The sequence below is a fragment of the Stegostoma tigrinum genome, chromosome 27 (genome assembly GCF_030684315.1).
Source record: "Stegostoma tigrinum isolate sSteTig4 chromosome 27, sSteTig4.hap1, whole genome shotgun sequence".
Taxonomy (NCBI): domain Eukaryota; kingdom Metazoa; phylum Chordata; class Chondrichthyes; order Orectolobiformes; family Stegostomatidae; genus Stegostoma; species Stegostoma tigrinum.
In genome coordinates this window covers 41,588,484-41,610,291 of record NC_081380.1, presented here as the reverse complement: position 1 = coordinate 41,610,291, position 21,808 = coordinate 41,588,484, and the positions used below count along the sequence as shown (strand labels likewise).

The window sequence follows — 21,808 nt, the reverse complement described above, 5'->3', positions numbered from 1 at the left end:
AAATATTGTTAAGTCTTCAAGTACTGAACTAATCTTGACAACATTCATGATTTCACAATAACTGCCTGTATATTCCAGTTAAGTGGTTCATTTTTAAAAGGGTCAAGATGTTCTCGTTATTCATTTACATTATTGTAAGTACATAAAGGAGATTTATCCCTATTTTCACTCACAGATAATGTTAATTGTTCCTCTGCGTTCACAATCATGCAAATATTACACCATCAAACCCTTCAAGCCCGTTTACATTGATCCCAGCGGCAAACAGATAATACCCCTGCCACCAGGAACTGTTTGGAGCACAGAAAATCTTCCTTCTTACAGCCAATTCCTACTCTTCAAGTGTTAGTGCGTCAGATAGAGGACAGGAGCTTTTCATTACACACGTACAGGAATTCAGACTGAAAGCATAAGCATTGAATAGAATGTGCTTCTTCAAAATAGGGAATTAAGTATACTTCTTCATCTGAAGAAGGGTCATACCAGACTTGAAATGTTAACTCTGCTGCGAGATCTGCTGAGTTTCTCCACCATTCTCTGTCTTAGTTTCAGACTTCCAGCGTCCACACTTGCCTTTGTTTAAATATACCTGCCTGCCACCTGCACTTTGACTGAAGATGACTCTTTATCTTCTCCGCAGCAAATTTTGCCTTTGAGTGATGGTGCAAAATGCGTGTGCCTGCAACCCACTCGATATCTCTCCCGATCCTTACCGTTGTTAACGTAGAATCATGTAACGCAGAAGGAGGCCATTCATCCCAAGTGCCTGTGCTGGCTCTTTAAGAAGCTCTTTTTCACTTGCTTAGGTAATTAGTTCAGCTTCCTTTTAAAAGTTACATATCTGTCTCTATTGCCAGCTCAGGCAGCCTGTTGAGATCACAACAACTAGCTGCAAAAAAAATTTCTCCTCAAAACCCCACGTTTATTTCTGATCACCTTAAAGTTTTATGTGCTGATTACTGACCATTCTGCCACAGGAAACCGCTTCTCCAGATTTACCATATAAAAATCCATCATAAATCTGGGGGCCTCTATTAACTCACAGAATCCCTACTGTGTGGAAGCAAGCCAGGAGTCCACATCGAACCTCCAAAGAGCCACCCAGACACAATACCCGCACTCTATTCCTGTAAATCTGCATTTCCCACGGCTAATCCATCTAGTCTGCACATCCCTGGACAATTTCTGATGGCCAATCCATCAAACCTGCCCATCTTTGGACAGTGGGAGCAAACCGGAGCATCCAGAGGAAACCCGCACAGACACGGGGAGAATGTGCAAACTCCACACAGACGGGCACTCAAGGGTGGAAATGAACCCAGGCCCCTGGCACCGTGAGGCAGCAGTGCTAACCACTGAGCCACGTGCTGCCCTTAACTTTCTCTGCGCTGAGGAAAACAATCCCAAGTTTGGCAGTCTCTCCACAAAGCCTGGCACTGTTCCAGTAAATCTCTTCTGCCCCTCTCTCCAAGGCCTTGACATTTTTCCAAACGGTGTTGTACAACTCAATACTTCAGTTTCAGGTGGAAACTTTGATGGGTACGGTGGCGTACGGGCTACATTACAGAGCTGGTAATTCTGAGGCCTAAAGATGAGTACAAATCCCACTTAAGCAGTTGAGAAAATTTTAATTCAAATAAATCTGGAATAAAACTAACGATGACCATGAGACCACCTCTACTTGTCATCAAAACCTACCTGGTTTACTATGTCTGTTAGGGGAGGAAATCTGTCTTTCTTATCTGGTCTGGCCTACCTGTGACTCCAGACCCACAGTAATGCGGCTGATGGTTATCTGCCTTGTAAATTGGCCTAGCGAGCCAGCCAGTTGTTATCAATACCTTCACAAGCGTAATCAGGAATGGGTAATAAATGCTGGCCTTGACAGTGATGCACACAAGCCAGTGAGAATTTTAAGAATGAACCAAGTAACAAGAATAAAGCCAGATGAACAACTCAACTGCCTAGTGGCTTTAGATGATTGCACAGCCACTAACAGTCCCACCATCTTCTGTGGGGTGGCCTTTCCAGTAAGTACAGATCTCAACAATGGACACAGAAAAGAAACCCCCTTCTGATAACTTGTGCTTGGAAAGGAAGCCCTTTGCTTGGCAGCAGTTTAGAAGCCAAGGCCTGGACGTGAGAGGACAGTGGAACTGAGCAGATTGGAGCTATAGGGGCAGAATGCACAGCTCTGACTGTGATGGTTTGTGTGTGTGTGTGTGTGTGTGTGTGTGTGTGTGTGTGTGTGTGTGTGTGTGTGTGTGTGTGTGGGGTGTGGGAGGGTAACTACATGGAATGGGAAGGCAACAAAGCGGACAGTGCCTCCATTTACATAGCACCTCCAATGCTCTCTCCAAGACACTTCACAGAGGCTCTTGAGTCACTGGTGCGCGAAAAGCTTCAAGTCATACAGCACAGACACAAACTCTTTGGTCCAACTTGTCCAGGCTGACTTCCCAAGCTAAACTCGTTCCATTTGCCTGTGTTGGGCCCATATACCTCTAAACCTTTCCTATTCATGTACCTGTCCAAAAATCTTTTAAAATGTTCTAACTATACTGGCATCTAGCTCTTCCTCTGGCAGCTCATTCCCCATAGGTACCACCCTCTGTGTGAGAAGGTTGCCCATCGGGTCCCTTTTAAATCTCTCCCCTCTCACTTTGAACCTATGCCCCCTCGTTTTGAACTCCCACACCCTGGGGAAAAGATCTTGGTTATTCACCTTATTTATGCCCCTCATGATTTTGTAAACTTCTATAAGGTTAACCCTCAGGCTCCTATGCTGCAGGGAAGAAATGCCCTGTCTCTCCAGTCTCTCCCTATAGCTCAAACCCTCCAGTCTTTGGTAACATTCTTGTAAATTGTTCTTGCACCATTTCCAATTAAATAATGAGCTTTCTTCAGCAGAGTGGCCAGAACTGCATGCAGTTCTCCAAAAGTGAGTTGAGACTGCTGTCCCGACCTCAATGATTGTAGAGGACAGTGAAGAGAATAGAGGGTCTTTGCAGAAGGTACAAGGGGATTTGAGAACAGGCCAAACCTGGAGTGGGGAGAGGTGTGGGGTCACTGCAATAAGACAGTAAAACTTGGTAGTATCAGTAAGAGGAACAACTGTATTGAAACAGTTTCACTTCAGGAGTGAAAGGCAAAATGTGTGTACAACATATACACTGACCTGGCTAAACCAGGAAAGAGTAAGTTTCATATTTCCTGATCTGACCGTGATTCAAAGTAAATGGAATATTCACAGCCACAATGAACAACATCTCACATTCAATGCGTGTGGCACCTTAACACCTATCGAACACAACAGCTCACACTCAAAGTGCAGCACCACGCACTAAACACAGCATGCTCGACATTAGCAACAGAATCCTGTTTTCCTTTGATTTTTCTGAAGCATTTAGTTTACGAATTGCACCAGAGGAACTTAACAGTCACCAACAAGGCAAATTACTTCAATTGGGAGACTGCATGTTGAGTCTATTAATTTAAGGCTCTGGAGTAAAATGGTATTCCTTATCGTTCTCCTTCAGAAGAAATGTGGAATTGGGATGGGATTAACTTCAGCTGCCAAGCGTCACTAAAAACGGGGCGGGCTAATTCCAGCTGTGGCTACTTTACTCTGTTGAGAAATGAGTGGGGTTATAATTCCATCAATAACCCACCATTTCCTGTTAGCACTCTACCTTCACTCATAAAAACCTTGCACTCTGATGTCACTTCCATGCCATACCGTTCACTAATGAGAAAGCGACCAATCCGACATTCTGATTGTACTAAAATAAATTTACAACCCAACTGGCTAGACGTTAAAACCATTGGCAATGATTTTAATATGACTGCCTCAAAGTTATATAAAAAAACCTGCAGTAGGCTGACTTGATATAGCCTGCAATTAAACGACTGTATTATAAATCATTTTAAAATTAACTTCATTGTTATCGGTGCAAAATTTCACATACTTAAGACACGGTTTGGACATTATCCAGCCACTTAGCTACTGTGAAGCTCTTAATTTGATCAAGTAAATATTTTTTAAAAGCCTCCAAGACACCGGTGTTCCTAAATAGCTGTAATTTGATTTTGTACGGCTCTTAACACCTACAGTCTTTCCCCTAATTATTGCAAATGCCATTCAATCTCTTCTTGCTGTTCGACATGGTGAGTCAAGGCTTGGCGGAAGAGAGTTAAAGAGCGGGGAATAATTGAAAGAGGCATACAGACCTCACTCAAACCCTCGCGCCAATTTGTACATTCCCCGATCAGTTCTAATCATATTTTGACAAAACCTATGGTGGGAGGGAGTGGGGAAATCAAAACTTGAACTGTTACACCATCATCACAGGTGGGAGGTGTCATCACATCACGACACGTTTACATAGGAAGTTTCAATTACAAATGTCGACAACAGGGTTTACATTGGAAAAAGATTGATAAATTAGACCATTGTCAGATAGTTTAAAAAAAAGGACTATGAGTTTAATTTCCTCTGCCTGGAACATCTGGCCTTTAGATTTAATAGAAAAACACTGCTGTAAATTAGTTCTGATTAGAGACGAAAATTAAAACCATCTGTCAGATATTAAAGGCTAAGATAATCATAGCATCAAAAAAAACCATGACATTGGTAAAGAAGTACGTTACTGTACATGCTCGAGTGTTATTCAAGTCACCCTGCCTGTATGTGGAGGTTGGGATGGACAAAGTCAGAAGTCACACAACATTAGGTCATAGTCCAATAGGTTTATTTGAAATCACAAGCTTTCTTTCATCAGATTCACCTGGCAATACCTGCCTCTCCATCTTTATTCCAAGAGGAAAGCAGCCGCTTTTAGTGCAGGAAGATGGATGGTGGGCTGCCTGGCATTCAGCTCCTCGCCCTTTATGTGGAGAGCATCCTGAACATGACTGCCTCGAGTGGCTGACTGACCGTGTCCAAGCCCATGGGCTGATATCAGAGGCTGCTCCTGACTTACTGTGTCAGGACCCTTTGAGCAAAGGCAGAAGGTGCAAAATTTGGATTTATTTTAAGAGTCAGTCAGAACCAGCAGCTAGGTTCCAAAACTTGCACAAGCAGTAATGCAGGATGACCCCACGGAGAAATGGGAGATACATAAACAATGTACAGGATACAAAAACTGATGTGGCTGGAAAAGCTCAGCAGGTCTGGCAGCATCTGTGGAGAGAAATCAGAATTAATGTTTTGGGTCCGGTGACCCTTCCTCAGAACGGATGGTAGCTAGGAAAAGGTTGGTTTTTATGTTGAAGACAGAATTGGTGAGGGGGGGAGCAGGGTGGGAGTAAATGACAGGTGGAGATAGAGCCCAAAGAGACAGATGATCACTTGGACAGACAAAAGAGTGGATCATGAACAGCCTCAGACCATGAATAGCTACAAATGAGGACTATAAGTGGCTAACAGTCAGTTGTGTGCAGACTGTGTCATAACAAGGCCTGGAGAGTGGAGGTTGGGGTAAGGATATGACAGAGGGTACCTCAAGTCCCAAAACTGATGAACTTTGTAGAGCGCAGAAGGATGTAGATTCCCAAGCAGAAAATGAGATGCTGCTCTTCCAGCTTGTGCTGAGATTTGCTGGAGCACTACAGCAAGCCTGAGACACAGGTTGGCCACGGAACAAGGTGGTGTGTTGAAGCAGCAGGCAATTGGAAGTTCAGGGTCTTCACTGCGCATAGAATGTAGGTGGTCTGTCAGGCAGTCACCCAGTCTGTGCTTTGTTTCCAGCATCCGCAGTTCTTTCAGTTTTTATAATGTATAGGATAATCTAATTAGGAAATGGGGAAGGCCCCTGTCACATTGTCTGATTGCCCCAAACCACATCAATTCACCGCTGTAAACCTCTAATTCAGAAAACATATGTTCTTTTCTGTCTCGGGATCATAAGAAATCCCTGCATTGCAATTTTTTTTCAGCCCATTGGAGGCCATTATACTGTGCTCTTTACCTATTAACACCATTATGTTGTAACTCTTAATGAAACCATCTATAAATTGTGCTCATTTGAATCTCAGTGTAAAAGGGGCTGAACCATCCAATGCTTGCTTCCTGCATAACGACATCAACTTGAATATTGTGACTGAGCCCGAAGTGTCGAGATTTTATTAACAGGTATTTCTCAAACCCTTCAAGGCCATCTCCCTTGACCTGACTGAGTGCTGCTAACAACCAGGACAAGCCTCCTTGCCCAATGAGTGAGCAGAGGGCTCGGAGATACAGTCTGGTCCAGTCGATGAGCTGCATGTGTGACCCTCAGTGCGTACTGTCCTTACTGCAGCATTACAATGACAGTTGTTGGTGCGGCAGTGAAGTGCAGGAGCATCTTGCAAGTGAGTCAGAGATGTGCCATTAGGGTTCCTGAAGGTGGCACATATCAAATGCCATTGCTCATGGATGTGGAGTGTGTGTAACTTGTGTCCATGGGGTATGCCCTGAGAATGTGGCTGCCTGGTGCCTTTGGAGCAAGTGGTGAGCTGAATTCACCAGGTACCTGCCCTGCTCTCCATGTTGAGTCAGCTTGAAATCTTTGGCAAGTTTGATAAGATGGAAAGTTGAATATTAATGAGGTGAGCTAGATGGTCAGCAAGGCGGTTAAAAAGGAATCATTCATTGCGTTTAATTGGCAAATAGGTGCTGCCTACTGAGTTTCTCACTACACTGCTTGTAAAAGCATAAAAGATGGAGCAAGATGTTCCCAAAGTTGAGATGGGCCTCACTTACCCAATTCTGACACAAATCTCAGAGAGAGTTCTGAGGAAGGGTCACCGGACCCGAAATGTTAACTCTGATTTTTTTCTTCACAGATGCTGCCAGACCTGCAGAGCTCTTCCAGCAACTTCTGTTTTTGTTCCTGATTTACAGCATCCATGGTTCTTTCGGTTTTTATTGTGACAAAAATCTCATTAAAGCCTTGTTGCTCTGAGACATGAGATTCTTCTCTGCTTCCCCATATCGTATTGTCTGTTGAATCTCACACCCTGTTCTGTTTCTCACCGCTAACTCCCATATCGCACACCTGTATCTCCACACCCGATGCCCCTCATCTCTCATTCTGTTCTATATCTGACATGCTGGTCCTGTAACTCTTGCCCCATCTTGTATCCCACCACCTGTCCCACATCTCATGCTCTGTCTCACAGCCTGTTCGATTTTGCAGTGTCATGTGTCTCACACTCTTGTCTCACACCTTGTCTCATATTTAATTCACCGTCCTGTATCTCACACCCTGCCCCGTACTTCTTCCACTGTCTCTTGTGCCCCGTCTCCTATTGGTGTTACTTCAGATTTTCGATTGCTCCCTCTCAGAGATTGAATACCTAGGGGATTCTCTCTTAAGCAATGTTAGGAAAGTCCAGAGGTATGGGGCTGTGTGGAAAGCTCTGATATTACCACTCTAATGATATAGCTCACACCATACACTGCACTTTCAGCCCAACTGAGGGCTCTTTCTCTTTGTTCTAAAGAAATGCATTTAAAGTTATGGCTTCAAACCATCTCTTGCAAGGGCTGAGATCTAAAATGCTCAGCGACATGTTCTCCATTACTGGGGAGCAGCAGGGGGTCCTTCACTCTGCCTGTCTGTTTCTATATATAGCCTATGTGCCGGCTGCAGCCTCTGCAAGTACAGCGAAGGACCCCTACTGTTCGATGATATTGGAAGACGTACAGGTGATTGCTTCATATTCCATTTTGCAACTGATGGACTGATGTTTCTTCATAAAAAGTACAATCTCCCCGCAGTACACTCAACGTCTATAAAACTTTAACTATCTGTTAGAATCTCCCACAGTGCTATAAATCCTTCAGATACATCTGCTACATTGACTTGTAATAACTCCAGATCATTATTTCTTGTCATTTTTTTCTGTTTTTGTGTATTTTCTTTCACTTAATGGATATTAGGAAGAAGGGAAGTTGGGGTTAGGGTTCATGGTACAATCTTTCTCTCCAACACCACCCTTCCTCTCTCACAACATAGTGCCTCCTACTGCTTGACTAGTCACCTGTAATCCTTTTGGGTGGATCCCACAAGGTTTAGGGACAGAAGCATCAGTAAATAGATGGGAAGGCCCCAGATGTTTCATGTCCCAAGACTGAAGGATCGTTACAGCCAGAAAGAGAACATCACATTTCTTAGCACCTTTCACAATCCCAAAGACATCCCATTCCTTCGGCCAAGTGAGTGCTTTATGAAGTATGGTCACGGTTGTGATGTAGCCTTAAACATTTACTCCCTGTGCCACCAGCACACATTAGTAGCAGTGTGTACGATCTACAAGATACAGCGCAGCAATTCACTAAGGCTCCCTCATCTACACATGCCAACCCTTTTGTCCATTAAAAAAAACTGTATACTTTTGCTTCTATTTGTCCCCTCTCATTTATCCTTGCAAAATAGTGCTCTTTTGTCCATGCTTGAAACAAGGCTGTCATGTGGTCAGGAGCTGAGGGCCCTGGTGGAACCCAAACTGGGTGTCACTGAGCAGGTTATTGCTGAGCAGGTGCTGCTTGAAAGTTCTGTTAGTGACACCTTCCATCACTTCACTGATATTTAGACCGATGGTGCAGTATTTGGCTAGATTGGATTTGTCCTGCATTTTGTGTACAGGATACACCGGGGCAATTTTCCACATTGAAGAGTAGTCACCAGTGTTGCAAATGTACTGGAAGAGCTTGGTGAGGGGAGCAGGAAGTTGTGAAATGTAAGTGTTCAGTGCTATTGAACTGAATACTGTTAGGGCCCATTGCCTTTATAGTATCCAGTGCCTGAAAACATTTCTTATTACCACATGGAGTGGCAACACGCTTCCCCTTTCTCTTCTGGACTGCCCTTCAGAATCTGGCATTCTCTCTCCCCTGAATACTTTGTGCAAATGAAGCCACTTTGGCAAATAAAACAGCTCAAGGGCCAGTGTCACAATTATTGCTGAGATGTCAAGGTCCTCCCACAGAGGTTGATGCATAGTGGGCTGCGGTGCTGGTACAGTTTCACTCAGATGTGGAAAAGAATGGCAGGGTTAAAGGTTGCAATGAAATTCTGCCATTAAATGTAACAGAAAAGTTTTAGTCAGAATGGGGCCGTACAGCAGGAGGCAATGGGTACTTGCACTGACCCCTCTGGGACAGGGGGATTTCAACAGCAGAGTCTATAGTGCAGGGTTTTCCTAGTACCACAGTGTGGAGTGATGCAGCTTCTCATCATCATCTCCAATCTCACCTGCAAACCAACTCCTCAGACAAACAGATTGACAGCAGCAGACAAAAACCACCACCTTCTGTCACAGTTTCTCAGAGTTATTTTTTGACCTGGGATTTTGTTTTGAAGATTCCTGCTGTGAGACTCCCCCTCTCAAACCTCTGTTCATGTTGCCTTGTGCCTATTTTAAGGCTGCGCTATTAGGAATGTTTTCAAATTTACACCAAACCATGTTTATTTCTCTCTCTCCTTCTCTCTTTCTGCCATCTCCTGAAAGTGGTCCTGAAATTCAGATTCACAAGTTCCAGCTGCTCTTCAATTATTCATTCAGTGACTATTCTCCATGGTCCAGTCCTCTCAGTAGATGTCGACCAGCTATTTAATCACAATGGGGTTTTACAGGAGCACCCGACCCTGCCCAAACACTTCAGTGAGATTTTTACACTTTTGAAAAGTGCTTGATTGATGATAAAGTGCTTTGGGATGTCCTAAGGTCATGAAAGGTGCTGGCTACAGTCAGTATTTGATCTGGATCTAAGCGGGCTCTATCTGATAACAATCTGGCTTTGACTTGATCACAAACTAGTTTTGTTATGGTTACAGTATGGTTTTGGTTTGTTTACAACCTGGTTTTGACCTGAATCTAACTTGGTTTTATCTGATTACAATCTGGATTTTATTAGATTACAATCTGTCTTTTCATTGATTACAGTCAGGTTTTGTGATGGTCACAGTCTGGATTTGGTCTGTTGACAATCCGGGTTTGATCTGAATCTACCTGGGTTTTACATGATTACAATCTGGGTTTGGTTCGATTTTAAATACAATCTGGGGGTGGAGTAAATATAGTCAAGGAATGCCTAGTTTGTGACCCGGGCTTAATTTGCTCTTGACCAGCGTGTGGTCTAGATATACCATGGCTTTTGTTTCCTGGGTTCTGCTTATGGGGAGGCAGGTCACAATTAAAAGTACAAGTATTGAGCACATAGACAAAGATAGAAATGGTAAGTAACTGGTCTCTGAACATTTATCCCATACCCAGCAGGCAGCACATGCTCCTGTGACAGCCTGCCCTCTCCCAGAATCTCTGTCCCTGGACTTCATGGCATTTCTGACTGAGAGGGACATTTGTGAAATGGAAAATTATGAGAATGCAATAGCATTCCTCTTGGTCGTCCTTGGAGTGCCGATTGCCCAATCCCGAGCTGTTGGCGATCCAACAGCTTTGCCAATATTTTCTGCTGTCTGGGCTAGGTGAACTGAATTGACCTCTGTGCCAATGTGCCGAAGATTGGGTAGAGGGATGGGCTGAACTGGGCTGCTATTACCTATCCAGTAACTTCCACCAGCCCCCACACCACAAAGTGAGTGCTTTGGGGCAGGGGTGGGGGGTGGTGAGACAGACACGATGCTCCTCACAGTCAAATAGCTGTGATGACAACCAGGTTAAGATGTCAAGACAATCAATTGTATTCACAATCAAAAGACCCGCCCTCAGTAACAGTGTGGAGAGGGTTAACTGCATTCAGAGCACTTCTAAAGTATGCACTCACCTCCCTGGGGATTCCTTACTCTTCATCTCCATTTACTGATGAGGTCAGCTACTGAAATCGGTATTGATTTTTCTTGCAGGCTCTTCTAAATTTCCCAAATTAAAACTGAGCCAGATATTGAGAAGTATTAAAACAAGAGGTAGTCACATCACCTACAAAACATCTTTGTCCTATTTTGAAGAGACAGAATTAGTCTGGTAGTTAACTGTTGGCATGTGCCTGATGGGTGAATGGCCACTCACGCAGACCATAAGGTTCTACAATTCTGCACCGAAGAATTCTGATGTGATCAACAAACAGAAACCATTTGGTAGCACCATCTTTTATGTAAACTGTGCTCCTTTGAATCCTGTGCTCCTATAGCAACCTTAACACCCTAATCAGTTAATCACAGCATCCAGTCCGAGAGGTGGGAATACAGGAAACCGCTCAGTCTGTTCCTAAAGATCACAGGTAATAGGAGCAAAAGTAGGCTATTCAGCCATCAAGCTAGCTTTACCCTTCAACATGATCGCGGCTGATTCTAGGTTTTAACTCCACTTTCCAACCTGCTCTTCCATACCCTGTTTCCCTGAGAAACTCAGGCTCTAGTTGTCCCAGCATCCACAACCTTCCCGGGCCGAGAATTACAAAATTTCACAACCTTACAAGTCAAATAATTTCTCCCCATCTCATTCCCCTATCCTGAGACAGAGTGCCCTATGTTAGATTCCTGGACCAGTGGACACAGTGTCTACTTCAACTAAATCATTAGTGATGGGTATCTTAACTCCACTTCTAGTTGAAGTATTATTGCATAGGTTCCAGGGTGGGCAGGCTGCGTAACTTTGCAACAGCTAGATGATGTCACGATATATGACATTCCAGTGTAACAATACCTATCTCATCTTCAGTTGCTGCAGTTGTTGCAGTGACAGTAGTAAGCACAGATTCCCAATGATGTTCTGAGATCCAAGTCTGAAATCTTACAGCAGATCTTGTTCATAAACTTCAAGACACCTGTCTCAACCAGTACCCAGTCTTTTGCGGTATATGTCACAAGGATTATCATATAGGTAACATTCAGACCATATCATACTGGCAATGGTGTTTTATCCAGAAATTTGATCACCAGCTGTCCCTGGTTCACTATCCCAGTTTGGAAATGTTCAATTAACCCTCTCAGCCTCACTAACTTTCCTGAGGCATAGTTCCAAAATTACCCTCAAACTGAGTAGCTGACTTAGCTACTTCGGAGGGCAGCAGTTAAAAGTCAACCATGTAGCTTTCGGTCTGGAATCACATGTAGGCCAGACCAGGTAAGATTTCCTTCCCTTAAGGACATTTGCAAACCAGCTGGATTTTTACAGCAATCGACTGAAGTTTCATAGTTGTTGTTATCAAGTATAGCCTTCAAATCCAAATGTATTAATTAAATTTAAACACAAGCAGGGCATTAGCCTAGACCTCTGGATAACTAGTCCAGTTATCCACATACCACCAAGGGGTCTAAATACAACACAGTTGATGTATCACTTGATGTGCCAAACAAGAAAGGATGAGGAGGTGGGGCATTATCAGGCCTTTTAACACAATGGGCGATTCCAGCCTCGGGTAACTGTCTGTGTGGAGTTTGCACATTCTCCCTGTGTCTGTGTGGGTTTCCTCCGGGTGCTCTGGATTCCTCCCACAGTCCAAAGATGTGCAGGCTAGCTGGATTGGCCATGTTAAATTGCCCGTAGTACTCAGGGGTGTGTGGGTTATGGGGGATGGGTCTGGGTGGGATGCTCCAAGGGGCGGTGTGGACTTGTTGGGCTGAAGGGCCTGTTTCCTCACTGTAGGGGATTTAATCTAATCTAATCTAACTCCTTGTATTTGGAGGGAATGAAAGTTAAAACCGTGTGTGTGTATCTACAGCTTTTCTTTCAGCACGCTGCAGATACTGTTTGACAGAGTCTGCCTGACTCAGCCAAGAGCAATCAGAAAAATATACTGATTGGGTGCCTTCCTGCATGCTGTACTGAGCACGGCACCCAAATCAAGCTGACATTCTGCGCAGTACTGAGGGAGAAGTGCACTGTCAGAGGGCCAGTACTGAGGGAGCAGTGCGCTGTCAGAGAGCCAGTACTGAGGGAGCAGTGCGCTGTCAGAGAGCCAGTACTGAGGGAGCAGTGCACTGTCAGAGGGTCAGTATTGAGGGAGCAGTGCGCTGTCAGAGAGCCAGTACTGAGGGAGCAGTGCGCTGTCAGAGGGTCAGTATTGAGGGAGCAGTGCACTGTCAGAGGGTCAGTACTGAGGGAGCAGTGCACTGTCAGAGGGTCAGTACTGAGGGAGCAGTGCACTGTCAGAGAGTCAGTACTGAGGAAGCAGTGCACTGTCAGAGGGTCAGTACTGAGGGAGCAGTGCACTGTCAGAGAGCCAGTACTGAGGGAGCAGTGCACTGTCAGAGGGTCAGTATTGAGGGAGCAGTGCACTGTCAGAGAGCCAGTACTGAGGGAGCAGTGCACTGTCAGAGGGTCAGTATTGAGGGAGCAGTGCGCTGTCAGAGAGCCAGTACTGAGGGAGCAGTGCACTGTCAGAGGGTCAGTATTGAGGGAGCAGTGCGCTGTCAGAGAGCCAGTACTGAGAGAGCAGTGCACTGTCAGAGAGTCAGTACTGAGGGAGCAGTGCACTGTCAGAGGGTCAGTACTGAGGGAGCAGTGCACTGTCAGAGGGTCAGTACTGAGGGAGCAGTGCACTGTCAGAGGGTCAGTACTGAGAGAGCAGTGCACTGTCAGAGGGTCAGTACTGAGGGAGCAGTGCACTGTCAGAGAGCCAGTATTGAGGGAGCAGTGCACTGTCAGAGGGTCAGTACTGAGGGAGCAGTGCACTGTCAGAGAGTCAGTACTGAGAGAGCAGTGCACTGTCAGAGGGTCAGTATTGAGGGAGCAGTGCACTGTCAGAGAGTCAGTACTGAGGGAGCAGTGCACTGTCAGAGGGTCAGTATTGAGGGAGCAGTGCGCTGTCAGAGGGTCAGTACTGAGGGAGCAGTGCACTGTCAGAGGGTCAGTACTGAGGGAGCAGTGCACTGTCAGAGAGTCAGTACTGAGGGAGCAGTGCACTGTCAGAGGGTCAGTATTGAGGGAGCAGTGCACTGTCAGAGAGTCAGTACTGAGGGAGCAGTGCACTGTCAGAGAGTCAGTACTGAGGGAGCAGTGCACTGTCAGAGAGTCAGTATTGAGGGAGCAGTGCACTGTCAGAGAGTCAGTACTGAGGGAGCAGTGCACTGTCAGAGAGTCAGTATTGAGGGAGCAGTGCGCTGTCAGAGGGTCAGTACTGAGAGAGCGCCGCACTGTCAGAGGGTCAGTATTGAGGGAGCAGTGCACTGTCAGAGAGTCAGTACTGAGGGAGCAGTGCACTGTCAGAGAGTCAGTACTGAGGGAGCAGTGCACTGTCAGAGGGTCAGTATTGAGGGAGCAGTGCACTGTCAGAGAGTCAGTACTGAGGGAGCAGTGCACTGTCAGAGAGTCAGTACTGAGGGAGCAGTGCACTGTCAGAGAGTCAGTATTGAGGGAGCAGTGCACTGTCAGAGAGTCAGTACTGAGGGAGCAGTGCACTGTCAGAGAGTCAGTATTGAGGGAGCAGTGCGCTGTCAGAGGGTCAGTACTGAGAGAGCGCCGCACTGTCAGAGGGTCAGTACTGAGGGAGCGCTGCACTGTCGGAGGGTCAGTACTGAGAGAGCAGTGCACTGTCAGAGAGCCAGTATTGAGGGAGCAGTGCACTGTCAGAGGGTCAGTACTGAGGGAGCAGTGCACTGTCAGAGGGTCAGTACTGAGGGAGCAGTGCACTGTCAGAGGATCAGTACTGAGAGAGCAGTGCACTGTCAGAGGGTCAGTACTGAGGGAGCAGTGCACTGTCAGAGAGTCAGTACTGAGGGAGCAGTGCACTGTCAGAGGGTCAGTATTGAGGGAGCAGTGCGCTGTCAGAGGGTCAGTACTGAGGGAGCAGTGCACTGTCAGAGGGTCAGTACTGAGGGAGCAGTGCACTGTCAGAGAGTCAGTACTGAGGGAGCAGTGCACTGTCAGAGGGTCAGTATTGAGGGAGCAGTGCACTGTCAGAGAGTCAGTACTGAGGGAGCAGTGCACTGTCAGAGGGTCAGTACTGAGGGAGCAGTGCACTGTCAGAGGGTCAGTACTGAGGGAGCAGTGCACTGTCAGAGGGTCAGTACTGAGGGAGCGCCGCACTGTCGGAGGGTCAGTACTGAGGGAGCGCCGCACTGTCGGAGGGTCAGTACTGAGGGAGCGCTGCACTGTCGGAGGGTCAGTACTGAGGGAGCGCCGCACTGTCGGAGGGTCAGTACTGAGGGAGCGCCGCACTGTCGGAGGGTCAGTATTGAGGGATGCCGCACTATTGGAGGGTTAGTACTGAGGGAGTGCTGCACAGTTGGAGGGTCAGTACTGAGGGAATGCCGCACTGTCAGACGGTTAAGTTTGAGGGAGTGCCGCAATGATGGAGGGTCAGTACTGAGGGAGCGCAGCACTGTTGGAGGGTCAGTATTGAGGGGCTGCTGCACTTCACAAAATAAAAGTATATGTGTATAATGTGAATGATCCCAACACCTGTCTAGGTGTCTAGGCATAGTGTTGTGGTAAGGATCGGGTCCATCAACAAAATATTGAACGTGGATTTACGGGGCACTTTTCACAACCTCGGTCACCCAGGAGTGTACTATAGCCAATATCGTACATATCTGAAATGAGGTCGCTATTGCAATGTAGGGTTTAGCAGCAGCCAATTTCTGCACAGTACAATCCCACATAGTGCGAGAACGTAGCGTCCAGACAATATTGTTTGTTAGTGATGCTAACTGAGGAATTGACATCAGCCTGGACACTGGACCACCCCAACCCTGGCTTGTCTGTAAAACAGGATGACCAGCAAATGGGAACATGATGGGTTTGCATGATAACAAAGCCAGTAGACACTGTTTATATAGCCCCGCCTGGCTCACCAGGTAACCAGAACCCTCTGCCCCTTCCCCAATCAGGCCATGCACAGTGAGACACAGAGCACAGCACACACAGGCATGGTGTTATCAACAAGCTACGCTCAATGAAGATGGATTGACGTTGTTGGATTCTTTTTCTGGCCAATCCTTTTCAAAGGCTTTAAGAGATAGATTACATACTTTACTGGGCCTGATGGGTTAGTTAGTGTCGGCCAGCCTTCCTGGGTTGCAATTTCTAAGAATGTGCTTTGAATTGGGATTTGCTACTCTGTGTGATACACTGCACTAATGTCTCTAGTGTTGTCTGTGGCATGTTCCAGTTTGAGGGTGGAGCCCTTCATCACACTAAGGAGCCACACAGCTGTCTTATCCCTAATCAGCTCCTGCGGCTGTTGGAGACTGTGCCGGAACCTTCCGAAACCAAAGGCCAATGGCAGAGGGTAGTCACAAATATCGCAGTAAGGAGCTCGAATGCTCCTCTTTGCCCAGAGAGTGCTTGGAAAATGGATTTTGCTATCAAATGGAGTAACTGAGGTGATTAGCACCAATGCATTGAAAGGGATGTTGGGTTAGCATGGGGCGGGGAGAAAGAAATAGAAAAGAAGGGCTTTCAGTTTTGCAGCATCCTTTCGCAATCTCAACAGGTTTTATGACAAATGAAGTACATTCTGAATTGCAGTCACTGTTATAACATGTGACACAGGAATCCAATTTGTAGAAAGAGGGCTTCCGTGAACAGCATTTTGTGATATTGGTTGAAGGTTGGATATGAACTGGTGAGAACAATCACAGAAATTTTTTCTGGCATAGTAGCAGGCTATTTCATCATACAAAGAGGCTATTCACCCTGTTCTGAGGACGAGTCACTCAACTCAGAACATTAACTCTGATTTCTCTCCACAGATACTGCCAGACCTGCTGAGTTTTTCCAGCAATTTCTGTGTTTGAGGCTATTCGCCTGTTGTGTTTGCACTGGCTCTTTAAATGACCATCTTTACCTGCTGCTGATCTCCTGCTTTCCCCCATACTCTTGCACAATATCTCTATTCAAACAGTCATCCAATAACCTTCGGAATACCATATCTATCCTACTCTTCTTTGAGGTAGGGCCTTGAGAATGTTTACGTTCACCCGAGGGGGCGTACTGGGTCTTGGTTTAATGCCTCAGCTTCAGCACACATCTCCGGCACAGTAGCACTCCCACGGTACTGCCATGCAGCATTAATTAGGATTTCTGTCGCTGGGTCTCTGGGAACAGTAATGGTACCCATGGTAACCTGACTCGGGGTGACAGTGTTACCCACTGAGCCACAGTTAACACTCCGAATTGAGAGGTAGAAGGAGGCACACCCCTCACAGGGTAAACCATGGGACTTTCAATTAGTTAGTTAGTGTCAGCCAACCTTTCTGGGTTGCAATTTCTAAGAATGTGCTTTGAATTGGGATTTGCTATTCTGTGTGATACATTGCACTAATGTCTCTAGCATTGTCCGAGGCATGTTCCAGACTTCAAACATCCCATTCTTTCCCCTACACATATCAAACCTGCTCTTAAACCCCAGCTCCCTTCCTGCACTGATGTTCCCTCTATGTTACACAGCTGTGCAACTGCTCAGAATATTTTAAAAAATTTACTCTTTTATGATTTGTGGATGCTGCTGGCAGAACTAGCAATTAGTTACCAATCCCTAATGGCCCTGTAACTGTGCAGCCATTTCAGTGGGAAGTTAAGAGTCCACAATGTCATTGTGGGTCTGGAATTACATATAGGCCAGTCGAGGTGAGCATGGCAAATTTCCTTCCTAAAACAGCATGAGTGAACCAGACGGGTTTTTACAAGAATTGGTGAGTTTTATAGTCACTATTATTGAAACTGGTTTCCAATTCCAGATTTATTAATTGAATACATATTTCACACACTGCTGTAGTGGGATTTGAACCTGCTTTCTGTATGCCTGGTTTGCCTCTTCAGGTTACTCCATGAAGAACCAAATGGCCAGTATATTCCAAAATTAAATGACAGGGTTCTTTGTCCTGCATTGTCCTTAATTTTAGATTTCACTTTGGGAGATCCTTACGTTGTGACAGAGTATATCCATCCACAATAACAGCTTGTATTTACAAAGCATTTTTAATGCATTGAAATGTTCCAAGTTGCTTCACAGCAGCATTACAAATCATGAAACATCCTGAGCCGCACGAGGAGATACAAAGTCATAGGCTCAGTCAAAGAGGTGGGTTTTTTCAAAAAAAAATGAGAAGGAAGAAGTGGGGTGGAAAGGTGTTGGGCAGGAATTCCAGAACTTGCGCCCCTGACATCAGACGCCATGCAACAGTACAGCAATTGAATTTGGGAATGCACAAAGGGCCATAACTAGAGGTGCGCAGATATCTCACACGGTTGTAGGGGTGGAGATTACAAACAATGGGTAAGGCCATGTAGGAAACTGTAAACAAGGCTCATTCCGATGGACTCCGCTCCAATGTCAGTCATTCAGCACTAAACCTAATCCATGCTCTTCCCCCCAAATTTGCATCTTTTTAATTTCATTCGTGGGGTGAGGGCGTCACTGGCAAGGTCAGCACCTAATGTCTATTCCTAATTGTCTTTAGAAAGGTGGTGGTGAGCTGTCCTCTTGAATATAACTGAGTGGCCACTTCAGAGGGCAGTAAAATACCCTTGGTCTGGAGAAATATAAAGGCCAAACTGAGTGAGGACCTAGGTTTCCTTGCCTGAAGGACATTTCAGATTTGCAGGTTCATAGTTCCTTGAAAGTGAAGTTGTGGTAGACAGGGTAGTAAAGAAACCATTTTGTATGCTTGCCTAATTGGTCAGTACATTGAGTGTAGGAGTTGGGAGGTCCTGCTGCAGCTGTACAAGACATTAGTTAGGCCACTTTTGGAATACTGTCTGCAATTCCTATCTCTGTGCTATAGGAAAGATGTGAGACTTAGATGGTTCAGAAAAGATTTACAAGCATGTTGCCGAGGTTGGAGGCTTGAGCCACAGGGAGAGGCTGAATAGGCTGGGGCTATTTTCCCTTCAGCGATGGATGATGAGTGGTGACCTTTATAAAAGTTTTTAAAATCATGACGGGCATGGATCTGGTGAATGGTCAAGGTCTTTTCCCCAGGGGAGTCCAAAACCAGAGGACATAGGTTTAAGGTGAGAGGGGAAAGATTTAAAAGGATCCCAAGGGCAACTTTTTCATGCAGATGATGGTACATGTATGGAGTGGTGGAGGCTGGTACAATTACAACATTTTAAAGGCATCGGATGGGTATACAAATAGGAAGGGTTCAGAGGGAAATGAACCAAATGTTGGCAAATGGGACTAAATTAACCCAGGCTACCTGGTCGACAAGGATGAGTTGAACTGAAGGGTCTGTTTCCATGCTGTACATCTCTCTGGCTCAAAGCACTGAAATGAAATTCTCCAAAACACCATGGTGGGATTTGAACTTGTATCTTTGGATTATTAGTCCATGCCTTTGAATTTCTCGGTAATCACTACCTTAGTGTAGAGTATTGAAAATTGCATGTGTTTTGCGTACTTGTGGTTACTGTACACACATGTACCAGCAAAGAGTCTGCTAGCAAGAGAAAATGAAGGATCCATGGTTCTGCAGCTCACACTGTCCAAATTCTGAATGTCTCCCAATAGAACTGCTTCAGTCCCAATAACTTTACACTTACCAGTCCTCTCTCCTGCCAATGCTTGCTCAGTACCTGTTCTCTCTAAAAGATAACATTTGCATTTATATCGCACCTTTCACAATGTCAGCAGCATGAATGAATGATAAGGTGTAAATTCTGAAGTGAACCCAGATTCCAAACAGTGAATTATTTGACATAACCCAAATATTCAGTCCCAAGATGTGCTTAAGATTTACAGGACAGAAACAGACCATTCAGCCCAAATGTTTCGCAAAAAGATTTATATTCGCTGCAAGATTAACCTCCTATTTTAACTTCATCCCAGTCTCTCTGTCTGATCCCTCCCTCATCGCACATGACCTACTCCTCAGTGGATTCATTTCTTACCATGTGTCACACATGGTTCGTATGGCAATAGAGATCCCGTCCCTTAGCAACAAACCCTCTGCAGGTAGTTTGAGCAATTTAGCTGTCTGTGTCGTTCATGTTCAACTTCGTCCACAGTGCGATGTATCCATTTACTTAATCACGGCATTAACTTAATTAACTAAATGGATACATTAGAAACTACATAGTGCTTAAAAGGACGGAGAGAAAAGTTTGATAGCTGACGCGTACCTCATCCAGCCTTGCCAGCAAAGAGCAGTGCAGAGTTGTTCAAAGGTAACCAGCCTCTGTGAAAAACAATCACTGTTCTGTAGTGTCTCCAAGCTAAACTGGTCTGAAGTTCCCTCAGTAAAGGTGGCTTGATCAGTAGCTTTTTAAAAAGATACTACATTTGCATTGATGTGAAGGCAATAGCACAGCACAGACAGCGATTAGCAAGAACAGGCGGGAAGAGTGAACATATTCTATGGTGACTGTAGGAAAACAGAGAGTCACAGAGACAGCAACAAACATAATGAAACAGGATATAATGGAAAAGTAAGACAAGAGAGAGAGAGGGCAAAGAAAAATGGGGACAGTAAGAATGTAAAAATTAGGATAGAGAACAAAAACAAAGAGAGGGGTGGAATAGGGAGAGATGGCACACAGGTAGAAAAGAAAATGAAATGAGTGATAGGAATATACAAAATAGGAGGAGTGGGCCATTCAATATGAGGGATGACCTTCTACAGGTTGTAAAATCATGAGGGGCATGGATAGGGTGAATAGCCAAAGTCTTTTCCCAGGTTGGGGAGTTGAATGCTAAAGGGAATAGCTTTAAGGTGAGAGGGGTAATATTTCCATGCAGTCGGTGGTGCATGCATTCAATGAGTTGAGAGAAGTGGTGGAGGCTGGTACAATTACAACATTTAAAAGGCATCCAGATGGGCATATCAATAGGAAGGGCTTAGAGGAATATGGACCAAATGCTGGCAAATGGAACCAGGTCAGATTGGGATCTCTGAATGGCACGGATGAGTTGGACTGAAGGGTCAGTTTCTATGCCTTGTGATGGTATGATGATGGCTGGTCCTCTATCTCAATGCTATAGTTCCATTTCCCTCCGTAAGCCTTGAAGATACGCAGTGGTAGCAAATTCCACAGGTTGACCAGCCTCTGAGTGACGAATTGTTTCCTCAACTCAGTCTTCAATGGCCAATCCTGTGTCCTGTGACTATAACCCCTGGTTCTAGACTCCCTAACCTGGGGAAACATCCTCCCTGCATCTAGCCTGTCCAGCTCTGTCTGAACTTGAGACATTTCATTCAGATCTCCTCTCATTCTTCTAAACCCGAATGAACACTGGACTAGAAGGGGTGTGGGTTGGGGGTGGGTGGGGGGGGGGGTTAGGTTGTATGAGGTGTAGGTTGGGAGGTGTAATATTGGGGGGGGGGGTTATAGGTTGGATTGGGTGTAGGTTAGGTGGGGTGTAGATTGGGGGATGTAGGTTGAGTGGTGTGTAGGTTGGGGGGGATTAAGTTGGGCGGGGTATAGGTTGGGTGGGGTGTACGTTGGGCAGCGTGTAGGTTGGGCAGGGTGTAGGTTGGGAGATGTAGATTGAGTGGGGTGTAGGTTGGGTGGGGTGTAGGCTGGGTGGGGTGTAGGTTGAGTGGGTGTAGGTTGGGGGGCTGTAGGTTGGGGGCTGTAGCTTGGGGGTGTAGCTTGGGGGCTGTAGGTTGTGGAGCTGTAGGTTGGGGGGTTGTAGGCTGTGGAGCTGTACGTTGGGGGGTTGTAGGTTGGGTGGGGTGTAGGTTGGGTGGGATGCATGTTGATGGGATGTAGGTTGGGAGCTTTAGGTTGGGGGGTTGTAGGCTGGGGAGATACAGGTTGGGTGGGGTGTAGGTTGGGGGGTTGTAGGCTGGGTGGGGTGTAAGTTGGGGGTTGTAGGTTGGGGAGATGTAGGTTGGATGGGGTGTAGGTTGGGGAGATGTAGGTTGGGGGGTTGTAGGTTGGGGAGATGTAGGTTGGGTGGGGTGTAGGTTGGGGA

The 21,808-nt window shown here is 45.8% G+C and overlaps 1 protein-coding gene across 1 annotated transcript in view; it reads right to left on the bottom strand.

Annotated features, from left to right (window-relative positions):
- dph1 (diphthamide biosynthesis 1) overlaps window positions 1-21,808 on the bottom strand; it is a 685,989-nt gene that overhangs the window by 48,415 nt on the left and 615,766 nt on the right. The window lies entirely within an intron of this gene.